The sequence below is a fragment of the Nyctereutes procyonoides genome, unplaced genomic scaffold (genome assembly GCF_905146905.1).
Source record: "Nyctereutes procyonoides isolate TBG_1078 unplaced genomic scaffold, NYPRO_anot_genome, whole genome shotgun sequence".
NCBI classification, from domain to species: Eukaryota; Metazoa; Chordata; class Mammalia; order Carnivora; family Canidae; genus Nyctereutes; species Nyctereutes procyonoides.
Genome location: NW_026575043.1, coordinates 8,304,639 through 8,317,179, shown reverse-complemented (window position 1 = coordinate 8,317,179; position 12,541 = coordinate 8,304,639). Strand labels below are relative to the sequence as shown.

At 39.8% G+C, this 12,541-nt stretch overlaps 1 long non-coding RNA gene across 3 annotated transcripts in view; it reads right to left on the bottom strand.

Moving 5' to 3' along the window:
• Window positions 1–12,541, bottom strand: part of LOC129507532 (uncharacterized) — a 79,645-nt gene that overhangs the window by 14,458 nt on the left and 52,646 nt on the right. The window contains exon 4 of one of the 3 annotated variants that reach the window (XR_008664024.1): window positions 6,819–7,692. The exons of the other annotated variants lie outside the window; for them this stretch is intronic. This is a non-coding gene — a long non-coding RNA (uncharacterized LOC129507532). Of the gene's footprint in view, window positions 1–6,818; window positions 7,693–12,541 lie in introns of those variants that run through there. 3 annotated transcript variants of the gene reach the window in all.

The following is a 12,541-nucleotide window of genomic DNA, read 5'->3' as shown; positions in this document are numbered from 1 at the left end:
CAGGCTCCCTTCACGGAGCCTGCTTCTCCCTCTGCCTCTGTCTCTGCCTCTCACTCTCTCTCTGTATCTCTCATGAATAAATAAATAAATAAAATCTTAAAAAAATAATAAAACTTTAGATTGTGTGCTTTATGTGAATTGACAGTGATATACGTGCATATATATGCACATCTGAAACCATTTTTGAGGCAAGAGGTTTAAAATGCTTGGAAAACACTTTTACTGTAGTGATAGGATCAGTGCCAAGCTGAAAGGATATTTCCGCTGTTTATTTGTGTTATGGAGCATCTGGATGCACAATGCCATCCTCATATTTGGATCCGTGGGTTAAGAGGCCAGCAAGTGACCACCCAAGTGGCCCCAGCGGGGGAAGGTCCCTCATGTCAGCACTAATGTTCATATCTAGTACTTTCCCCACCTCCCGGCCCAGGCTCTGGAGACCCTGGCCTGGGCTTGGACTCCATGCCCGGGTCACACACTCACTGGGGGCACCCTGGAGAGCCTTGGTGGGCCCCAGCCACTAGGCGAGAGGAATATCAGCTGCACGGTGAAATCAGAAGGCCTGAGAATATTGGCCTGCCTCCCTTTGTTGTGTTTCTCTGCAATTATTTCACCTGAGAAAGACTCTCTACGCTTCCACATTTGTCCTCTGAGGAGGGGGCCCGGCCCAGCAAAGTCCGGAGGCTGCTTACAAACCCTGCACGCGACTCTGTGATCATTTCTTGCCATTTATTTTTGTTGAAGTTATGTACCTTTGATTAAACCTGGCAGAGCATTTTAGAAGCCACTGATACACATCAAAGAAGTTAGCTCTCCTAGATCAAAATAGACTGAAGGCCTGGCCTAAACCAGCACTGTTTGAACAGTGAGAGCAGTCCGCAGTGGGAGGCAATTGCTTTGGACAAGAATCAGGAAAGAACCAAATGGATTTCCTCTATTTTTTTCCTTCATTAGTAACATGGCAAATGCCTTCCTCCTATCAGATGAGAAATCGTATTGGATTTTCATTCAAAAACCTGTTTGGGACGTAGAATTTGAGGTGGAAAATGTAAGCAACCTTCTAACTTATTTAAGTTTGTCCTAGGGGTAAACCTAATGTATGTCAGACAAGAAGAATAAATACTTTTATTATTCCCTTTATTTTCTATGTAACTGTAGCCCAGAGCCCAAAGATGTTTGACGGATGTGGGTTTACGCTGTCTTCTTTTGGTGATCTAGGCACAATGAAAGGGAACCTATAGACACATCATAAATAGGATCAAGTGGCAAAAATTATGCACATAGATATGCTTTTGAGAACTTTTTCCAAAAGGTATTTTGCGAGAATGAAGCAGCTTCATTCCTATATAATCCATCTTCAAGGATGAGCACCAGGTTCATTACAGGCATTCAATAAGTATGTGTTTAGACTCCTTTAAATTGCCTAGTTCTAAATCATGTCTAATCTGAATAAATGTATTACATAGACCATACATCATCTATTTAAAAATAAATTGAGTCAAACTGGTAGAAGGATAAGTCCAATGATCAGAATGAAACAACCAATAATCAATAATTCTGTTTTTACTTTCCAACGGCTAACAGCCACTAATTCTGTTTTGATTTTTTTGGAAACAATGAGATTTCTAGATGCTGAGAGATAATGACCTCATTTGTTCTTCACCATCGCTCTGTGATGTCGCCATGGTTATTGATCCCTGTCTACAGATGAAGCCACTGAGGCCCTGAGAGTAGATTAACCAGCCCGTGATCAATCAACTGTGTGAATCAGGGATCAGTAAAGTGCTTCTGTAAAGGGCCAGATAGTGAATATTTTAGGCTTTGTGGGCCATATGGTTGCTGTTGCAACAATTCAAGTCTGCTGCTGTTGCAGGAAAGCAGCCATAGACCATGCATAAATGAATGAGTATGGCTATATTCCAGGAAATTTTATTTACGGACACTGAAATTTGAATTTCATATAATTTTTGCCTTGAAATACTGTTCTTTTTATTTTCCCCCAGCCATTAAAAAAATGCAAAACCCATTCTTAGTTTGAAGTTCAGGCTCAATGGGGTAGTGAGCTGGATTTGGTGCACAGGTGTAGTTAACCAATCCCCGATAGAGCGGTAGGGTCAGGACTCAAATCTAGACCTTCTCTGACAACTCATGTTTTTTCCACCCTCGCTATGTGGCTTTGTTTCATAATTGAGGAGGGACCCTACTCAGAGACTTGAAATCTGGAGAGTTTTACTGCTGTTCCTACTTGAAATTAAGTATAAGACTCAAACATTAAGCTTTAGCATCCAAAGAGAGAGAGAGAGAGTAATCACAGGCAGCAGAGCAATTAGCAAAGAGAGAGCCAATAGCAAGCCCAACGAACACTTCATTGTCAGCTAGAGGGTTTGGCTAAAAGTAAATTTAATACTCATTAAAAAATGAACATTGCTTTAATGCCACTTCAGAGGCTGGTAAATTGTAGCTAGCTCTAAGCAATTCAGGAAGCAGTCCCATTGCTTCAAGGCTGACATCTATTTACAAGCAAATCCTTCACAAGGCAGAAAGATTGGGAGAAGCCCCATCTTGGAAAGGTTAGGTGTCCCCTGAAACAGTCCAGACTTGGAATTCTGCTTCCCACAAAGTGAAGTAGGCATGGTCATGAACAGAACAGAGAGTAGCCGTTGATTCTACAGAAAGGCTGGCAGCTGAACTTCACATAGTATGGCCCCACTGAGAAAAAGTTTTGAGAATTGCACCTGCCTATAAAAATAGTGATTAAAAACACACTCCTATCCAGGTACATTTCATCATTTTTATATTTGTTTTCCTCCTCCCATGCCATGATTTACAACCACCCCTCTGAAGCATGAAGCTGAAATCTATCTCCTTAAACATCTCTTCCCTGAGTGATTTTGTTGGGATAAAGATATTCATAAAAAGTTGAGCAATTGCTCGTGTGCTGTGGAGTAAAACCGTCAGTGTGATTTAAAAATACATATTATAGAAAATAAGAAAATGCACTTTCAAAACCTTGTCATTTCATCGTCTATGGTGAAAGAAGGCAGTGACGTGGAGAGTCCAAAATAATAAAAAGGCCTGGTTAATTGCGAGGCACTTACAACACTCAAACCGTACCTGTGCCACAAGAACTAGCAGGTATTTGGGTCTCTCAGATCTAACATAATAGGTGCTGATTGCCCAACTGATAGATGATTTCAGAAAAATTGTACTTGAGCAGGTAAATTAGTGAGGACATGGAAGAAACGGGATGAGGGACTAGCCACATATATGTGGGGGGATACTTTTCATTTTTTGGATTTTAGATACAGGAGGTCAATCAGCTTTTATCATCCTCATTTTCCTTATGCTTTGGCTGGTTTTATGACATCATGGAGTTAACCTAAAAACATGAAATGCTGGGCTTGTCTTTACATTCCTAGTAGTTTTATACTTGCCTACAATCCATAGTTGAAGAACATTCTCAGCCCTGGGGTTTGTATATGTACACATAGCAGTCTGTGGGACATTCTTTCATTAGAATGGCATTAATATATCTTGTCTCATAATGAATATTCCATTCTGCACAACCCTTTGAAGGGGAAATGCATATTAATGCACTAGGTGAGTGGATAAGGGAGGAAAGGAAAAAGAAACACATGATCTGCAGAGGAGAGATGATTTTACTCTTGTAATCTAGATAGATGATGATAGATAGATAGATAGATGATAGATAGATAGATAGATAGATAATGATAGAATCTCAATACATCCCTTAAACATAGAGATATGTATTTGAAGCTTGATAAATAAGTCTTCCCAATCTTTTTTTTTCATGAAGCACACAAAAAAATGATAATATTATTTAAATTCGCCATGGTAAACCAGAAAGAGTTTGAGAATATCTATTTGGGGATTGGTTACCAATATTCTTTTATTTTACTTATATTGTAAAATTGTGGTAAGAGAAATGAAATGGAAAGTATTAGAAAAGATACCCTTTTTAAGTCAAACTTCCAATACAATTATGTCAAAATATTTAAAGAGAAATTTGAGTTTGCTTCTGCAAATATGTCTCTTTTCTTACCAGGTTGTAATCTTGAAAGGGCTATGCCTACTTCCTAGCCAATGCTTTGCAATGATGGTTCCTTCAAATTCTTGGTATTTGTGATCTATTAAATACATCTAAATGAGTACATAATGTATTTATTTAAAAGATTTTATTTATTTATTTTTAGAGGGAGAGGGATTGCATTCAGAGGAAGGGACAGAGGGAGAAGGAAAGTCTTAAGCAGACTCCCCACTGAGCACGGATCCTGACTCTGTGGATTTCACTACTTGAGATCACAACCCTGAGATCATAACCTGAGATCATGACCCCGATATCAAGACATGAGTCAAAACCAAGAGTCTGAGGCTTTAACCAACTGTGCCACCCAGGCACCCCTAAAACATCTTTAAAACCTTTCAGTTACAGCAGTTGACTTTTTAAAAGGCTCTAAGGATCCTTTTTTTTTTTTTAAATTTTTAAAGAAGGGCAGACTGCCACATGCAGTGCCTCATTTGGATGTGTCTGGAGTCTTGGAAGCTTGACTACCCTACGTTCTCCTATAAATGGATCTTGAGAGCTTGCTTGGAGATTCTAGCAGAGGAGCACACCTACTTTTATACCCTCGACCCAAGAATGATCCCCTTCTCGTCTAGGAAGCTCCTCCACTTGGACCAAGTATGCAGCCTCAGGAGGGATGCACACAGAGCAATGAGAGAGGAAGGGACACCTGTCTAGCCAGCCAGATCAGCCAAATCAACCCTGGCAATCAACAGGGTGACAGATGTCACAGCCAGATCACCCTCACATCCTATGGATCTTTTGGAAGGACCTGTTTTTCTTAAATTACCAATTATATTGAAATTTCTTGAGATAATGTCTTTGGATTTCAAATCCAAGTGAACTTTTTCTGTATCAATTATTTTAGTAAAAATGAAGCACTAATTTGCAAACCATGCCACATCTGTTAAGGTAGTCACTCTATGGTAGCTTATATGTCAACAAAAGGTATATTCAGCAAATGGACATGAGTATACAATATACATTTTTAAGAATTCAGGGTCTCTTTAGGTATGCACCAACCAGTAGCTCCTCCCCTTTCAGCCGATTCCCCATTTCCCACCAACAGGACACATTTTGGAATGAATGCCATATATTTTGTACACTTGATACATAAACTCTAGAAAACCATGGTCCCCTGGTCAGTAATGAGCAACCACAGACTATGTGGCTGGTAGAGATGCATATGTCTGGGAGCTTAAACATCTTCTTGGCTAAGCTCAGCTATCACAGTAGGCAAGGGTACCATGTTGCTCATGGTCTTCTTTTACTGTGGGCTCTTTGAGTGGCCTTTAAACAGCCTACAAGAAGGCCCAAGGAAACAAGTGGCATATGCTTACCCAGCCCTGGCCAAGGCTACACTTAGGTCCCTCTCAACTTTCCAACCTCCCAAGCAAAAGAACCAATCACCAGTCTGGAATACCCCTTTCTATCCTCAGGTATAATGAGATTCTGAGGGTCTGCAAGTTACTGAAAGTCTCTATAAAAAAAGATGTGCTACCAACCAAGCAATCAACATTAATGATAAAGCAAAGGCTTTCTGGGCAGCCCTGGAACTAAGAGTCCTTTCCATGTAGGAGGGAGCCGACTCCTTATCAGCAATTACATTGCAAATTATTTATGTTGATCATACTCTCAACCAAGGAAGGTATGGTTGTTTATTCCTGGGTTTTTTCACCTGCTTATCCTGATCATGGGGCAATTGTGGAAACAAAAAACAGCTTGATCAACATCACATACACAAGCTAAAGCCCCAGATTAAGCTTGTTTGTTCATTTTTACACATTGCTAATGACTGGAAAATGTTTTCTTGTATATAAAGGGATTTTTGTTCTGATTTACTAACATTATAGAAACTGTAAGCTTATCATTATATTATGAAGAACTCAAAAATATCTCTTAAATGCAGATCTTCCTTGACTTATGATGGGGTTACATCCTGACAACCCATTGTAAGTTGAAAGTACATAAATTGATGCACTTATCAACCTAAGCTACCAAACATCATATTAGCCTGGTTTACCTTAACATTCTCAGAATACTCACATTAGCTTATAATTGGGCAAAATCATCTAACACAAAGCCTAAGTGATAATAAAGTGTCGAGTATTTTATGCAATTTATGGACTCTTGTGCTGAAAGTAAAAAACAGAATGGTGGGCTGGGTACAGAATGGGTATGGGTATGGGTATGTCCATTGTTAAACCTCCTGATCTCCTGGCTAACTGGGGGCTGTGGCTGCCACTGCCCTGCATCAGGGGAGAGGATCATACTGTATATCTCTAGCCCCGGAAAAGATCAACATTCAAAATTCAAAGTACAGTTCCTACTGAACATATAATTTTCATATCACAAAAAGTCAAAAAATCGTTAAGTTGAACCATCGTAAGTCAAGAACCGTCTATGAATTATATCTGTCTAAATGTCACTTTACCCAGAGACTGTTCATAGAAGTTTCACTTTGGCCTTAGTCAATGTGTTATATTTATTAGAATTAGACATTTAAAAAGTATGTTTTGCATCAGGTAAAGATTAGATCATTTACAATTCCAATTGCAAGAATTTGTTTTTTAGTGTTTTTTAAATAATCATTAATATATGTAAACTACTTGTTAAAAACAGTCTCCATTCTTCAGAAGCTTAAAAATTTCTTTTTAAAAAATACTTTATTTATTTATTTTAAGAAAGAGAGAGAGAGAGAGAGCACGAGCAGGGGGAGGGACAGAGGGAGAGGGAGAAGCAGACTCTCTGCTGAACAAGGAGCCCAACACAGGGCTTGAATCCAGGACCCTGGGATCACGACCTGAGCCGAAGTCAGATACATAACTGACTAGAACCACTCAGGGGCCCTAAAATACTCTGCTGCTAGAAAAATTAGGACCAGTTTGACAGTATGAGATTTTAGGTAAGATCTATGAGACCAGGACAATTTGGGGACATCTAATCCAGCCTGACAAAGCTGAAATCTTTAGAGAACTACTTGTCATGTCTGAGTGGTCATTACAGGGACCAAAATGAGCTGAAAGAGCCCAAACTATAAGGCTACCCTCTAGTTATTTGGTTACTTAGATACATCCATAAGTAACATAAGCAGTAGTATTTAATAAAAGAGAAAGCAAATTAAAAATGAGTTGGATTGATAAATGTGATTAACCCAATTTCAATTTCAAGGCTTTAATATTTTAATAGACTTAAGTCTTTTGTTCTCAGTCACATGCATAATTACTTTTTCTCATTCCTTTGAATTAATAGCAGAAAAATCTCAATAATCTCTGTAGAAAAATACACAGTCGGAAAAACTGATCTGAGTGAGTATAATTGTTATCAAAGTTCTGCGGTTATGTTAATATATGGCCGACTGTAAAAAGAAGCATTTATAATCACGCTGGCTATGGTGAGAAGGAAATACATTGTTTTCTTCAAGTATGATTATGCTGGAGCAAAACAAAGTTTATCCAGTTCGTCTTTAACTCCAGTGGTTTGTGTCAAAATTGAAACAGGAAAAAAAGAAGAAAGTTTTCAGCATATAAATCCCATGATGCAGGCTGACTCCTACACAACAATCTCCCCCTCCCCACTTCTTCTTAAGTACAGGGTATGCTCCAGTCCTAGAAAAGAGGCAAAATTCAATTAGTAATTAGTCTTTGCAAGCATATTTAGACAGTTTGCTACTGTTGTCAAATTTAGACATTCTCAATAAGAGCATGAAGAGTAGCTTCAAAATACATCTTTTACCACAGAAAAATTAGGCACATAAATAAATAATAAACTCACTCCTAATCTTCTCTAGAGGACAACTAATTAAAGAGAACAATGAAGAAAAACTATTTATCCAGGATTATTTTGTACTTGTGTGTTACATGTGTGTGTGTGTGTGTGTGTGTGTGTATAAATCAGCCTTTCACCCTACACCTCAGGGCAAGAATTGTCTAATTTGGGGATGCGTTGGTGGCTCAGTGGTTGAGCATCTGCCTTTGGATCAGGTCATGATCCCAGGGTCCTGGGATCGAGTCCCACATCAGGCTCCTTGCATGGAGACTGCTTCTCCCTCTTCCTATGTCTCTGCCTTTCTGTGTCTCTCATGAATAAAAAAAATAAAATCTTAAAAAAAAAAAGAATTGCCTAATTTGATGTTAGAAGCACTCACTTTCCAAGGAGATCCCCATGTGCTGCCTCTCCGCCCTAAGGCATGGTTAAAATGTGGATTTGCCAAGCATCCATGTTTGTTTCGCAGTTAAGGGATTATCACTCTGGCCATGTTTCCCCCTCATTCTGCCAGAGAGCTTACCCGAGACCTGAGAAGCAAGGGAGGAGCCAGCATTTGTCCACAATAATTTGGGAGATTCTTGGCCTCACTCAGAAACCTTAAAACATTCATGGCTGGGCACCTGGGTGCCTCAGTGGTTGAGCATCTGCCTTTGGCTCAGCTTGTGATCCCAGGGTCCTGGGATCGAGTCCCTGCAGGGAGCCTGCTTCTCCCTCTGCCTTTTTCTCTGCTTCTCTCTGTGTCTCTTATCAATAAATAAATAAAATCTTAAAAACAAACAAACAAACAAAAAACCCAAACACTCATGGCTTCTGGGGGGCCAGGGAGTGAAGGGTAGGGAGGGGTTGAGATTTCTCAGAGCTTCTCTCCCAGGAAGCACAGGTATCTAAACATTAGCAAGGGCCATTCAGTCTTAATAACGCCTTTGCCACTTTTTGTCAAGGTGAATACAGTCCTTGAACACTTAATTATATGCAATAATTCATTCCTATTCTTTTCTTCCCTTTTTTCTTTTAGCCTAACACCTTCCTCTAGAGAAACAGGACACACTAAACACTGATGAATGTGATCCAAACACTTTGGATCCCCTGGAGAATTTTTCAAAATACCGGTGCCTGGGGCCAACCCCCAGAGGTTTTGCTTTGATTGGTCTGGGGTGAGCCTGGGTATGAGGATTTTTTAAAAACTCCCTCAAGTGATGCACAGCCAAGATTGAGAATCACTGCTCTTTGGAGGAAAACAAAAACAAAAACCAAGGCTAGGAGTGAGAGGAGTTACATATGAGTAAATCAACACGATCCAATGTTCTATCACCAAAAGAGAAAGACACCCATTGCTACAAGGGTAAATGACAGCCCAGTCACCTTAATTCAGAATTTCAGCTTTGTTCACTGTTTCACAGTCTCCGTGTTATTAATTTTCTGTTTCATAAACCTGACAAACGTAATTGTTAATTACGTAGCATACACTCCACCCTCACAGTGCTGGTTTCTCTCAGAACCCTCAACTGATATAAAGCTATAGTGCAAGCCCCACTATATTAAATTTCAATTTAATTATCTTTATTATAGCATCACCTCCTAGGAGGAAATGATTAACCCTGAGACGGACTTAGAATAGAAGAGAAAGGTATTGCAGTGAGCCTCACCCTAAAGCCCTGTGCTATTATACAGGCTGCACTTGCAGGCACAAAAGCAACAATAAAATGGTTGGAAAAAAATGAGCTTCTTTTCCAGTTTCTCTGATCCCTGCATTGTGATCCCTCAAAAGTCCCCACTGGCACACATGAGTGAATGACATAAAAAATGGGACTTTAACCCACAACACACACAAACACACAGGCACACTTTAGTTAAGAGCAAAGAATGATTCCTGAATAATCAGCACAGGAGAGAGTACATGGACAGTACATGTTCATTACTTAATATTAATCTTTCCTAGTTAAACTTTACTTAGTACTATATAACCTTAAAAAAAGCTGAGGGTGTTTTACTTTTAAACATTACTTGACGTGACTTTTAGTAAGAATCTCTTTAACCTTGGTTTGCAAATTAAAAGAGCTAGAAGCTTGCAAGGTTAGTCAAAATAATTGTTTCCTTAAATTAACACTAAAGGGGCTTGAATCCCATGCCACTATGATATTAGGTGACTTCGAAGAAACAGATGAGGAAATGGGACCACGGGGCATTGAGACTCCATGTTATTGAAGCAAAACCGTGAAAGGAATCTTATTATCATTAATTAAAGCATTTATGTAGCAAGTATTTACAGAAAGTATTTTGAAATCAAATGCTATCAGGAGTGGACTGGCACCATTCCACGGATATTTCTCCTCGTTCTTGTCTTTGTTCTTTTAAACATGGTCAGGAGGGATGCCTGGGTGGCTCAGTGGTTGAGCATCTGCCTTTGGCTCAGGTCTTGATCCCAGGGTCCTGGAATCGAGTCCCACATCAGGCTCCCGGCATGGAGCCTACTTCTCCCTCTGCCTATGTCTCTGCCTCTATGTGTGTGTGTGTGTGTGTGTGTGTGTGTGTGTGTGTGATGAATCAATAAATAAAATCTTAAAAAAAAAAAACATGGTAAGGAAATTCAGGCACAGAGAAATCAATTGATCCAAATCGCAAACAATGGTGCCCAACATAGGCACAGACAATGCCATGGAAACTTGAACTCTTTGATGAATGGAGAATATTTTATATAGCTAAGGGTCCAGCTTGGGCCTAGGTTGAACTCACTACAGGATGCCGACACATTTGATTTGGTGGGGATGTGGGAGGGACAAGGTAAGATCTAAGAAGGCTCTTTGGTAAGAAGGCATCTTGAGGGAGAACACGCTGAGACATTTAAGCAAAGAGCCAGTCTAGGGGGAGAGTGTTTTGAGTACACTGTGTGCCTGTGACTCATATAACCACCACCTTCAACCCAAGGGAGGAGTTGCAATAAAAAGTCAAACTTGAAATAGAGATGTTACAAAAATTTCCATAACAGATTGGAGTGATGGATGCTTTATCTATTTGGGATTCTTCTAACAGAACAGAGATGACCAGAAAAGATAGCTTTCCAGAATCTGCAGCTACAGTACAATGAGGGAAGTAGGAAGGGGCTTCGTGTCATCAGAGTCCTGCTTTCCATGAGTTTTAATGTATTTGATGGAATATGATGGTGGGAAATGGGGAGGGACCATAACCGGAGTGCCAGGCTAATAGGGAAGAGATGAGACATGTCAGCTGTTTATTTTTACCATCTGTTTATATGAACAGAATAAAGATAAATGATTAGAGTCTGAACAAAATTCTTGCATCATAAATTAGCAGCCTCTGTAGCCTGAATATACAATCTTTATACTCTTATACTCTCTGTTCCTTGTTAGAACTTAGTACAACATGTTGCCAATGGAAGTTTAATAATATTTGCTCACTGAGACCTGTATGCACGATCAAAGTCCCGTGAGTCCCCGTTTGGGTATTTCCCATCTGTATTCTCAGATTCTGCATGGTTTTACAAAATTCACTGGTCAGGGCTCAGTCAGGAAAACAGAAACAACTTTAAGAATTTCAAATGGAGCTAACAGGACAGGAAATTGGTCACTAAATATTGGAGAGGTTAAAGGACTAAGGCAGGAGGGTTTGAATATACAAGACAGCACTTCCACTCCACTGGCAGGAGGAAAAGAAAAAGTACTATCCAAGAGCCCATGGTCACTGCTGTGGCACCTGCTGGATAATCTCCCGCTGCTGGGGAAGCCACTGCCACTGCCACTTCTCTCCAAGACCAGGGGATTAAGCTCATTCTTTGGCTGCTGCCACCAGAAGAGCCGCCTGAAGCAAAAAAAGGAGAGAAAATGTCCTCTCTCTTATTCCCACCTTCCAATCTCCTGCTAAGGCCTCCTGCTAGAAGAACAGAAGGAAGCCGCGTGGTAAGGGAGTCTGTTAAATAAAGTTTGCAGACTTCCACCCTGCTTGTAAAAGAACACAGATGCCTGGGAACGGACCTGAGAGTCAACAGACAAGCAGCCAGCAAACTGGCCAACCAACGCAGCTCAGAGCAAGGAGGGAGCTGACAATCCTGCGGATGTCCCTCCTAAGAGATTAAATTCCATTGCCCAAGGGGATCTTTTGGTAGAGATTATGCAGCGATTGCCTCACAGTGTAATAGGAAAACCGTCCAGTTTTTTTTTTTTTTTTTTTTTTGCTTTGTGATCTATAGACTTTGCTTTAAAACACTTGCTTCTACTGTCTCAGATTTTGGTTGGAAAACATTTATGAAAACAATCAACAATACGTATAATATATTACAATCTGTAATGCACTCAATATAATTTATTAGACCGTTAACTGGCACGAGGATTACCTGCAAACACTCATATAAGAAAGACAACGCCAACAAAGAAATCGAATGCCTGACACGGGGCCAAATGCGGCATCTGAGGATGAGATTTGATGGAAATAGCTTATGAAAATTCACTCCCATTAGAGAATGGCTTTTTTTTTTATGTCAGCTCAATAACTTCCAGGAAATAAATGAAGACATTTTAAAAATCAAAGTGATATAATCGTGTAAGTGGAGCTTTATAAAAATTGATAATGGCACAGCATACCAGCTCCAAAGTATGACAACATTAACCACATCAGGAGAAAGTAATGAATTGTAATAAGTCTGGAAACAAGCTAAGAAGTAATTAATATCTCTGA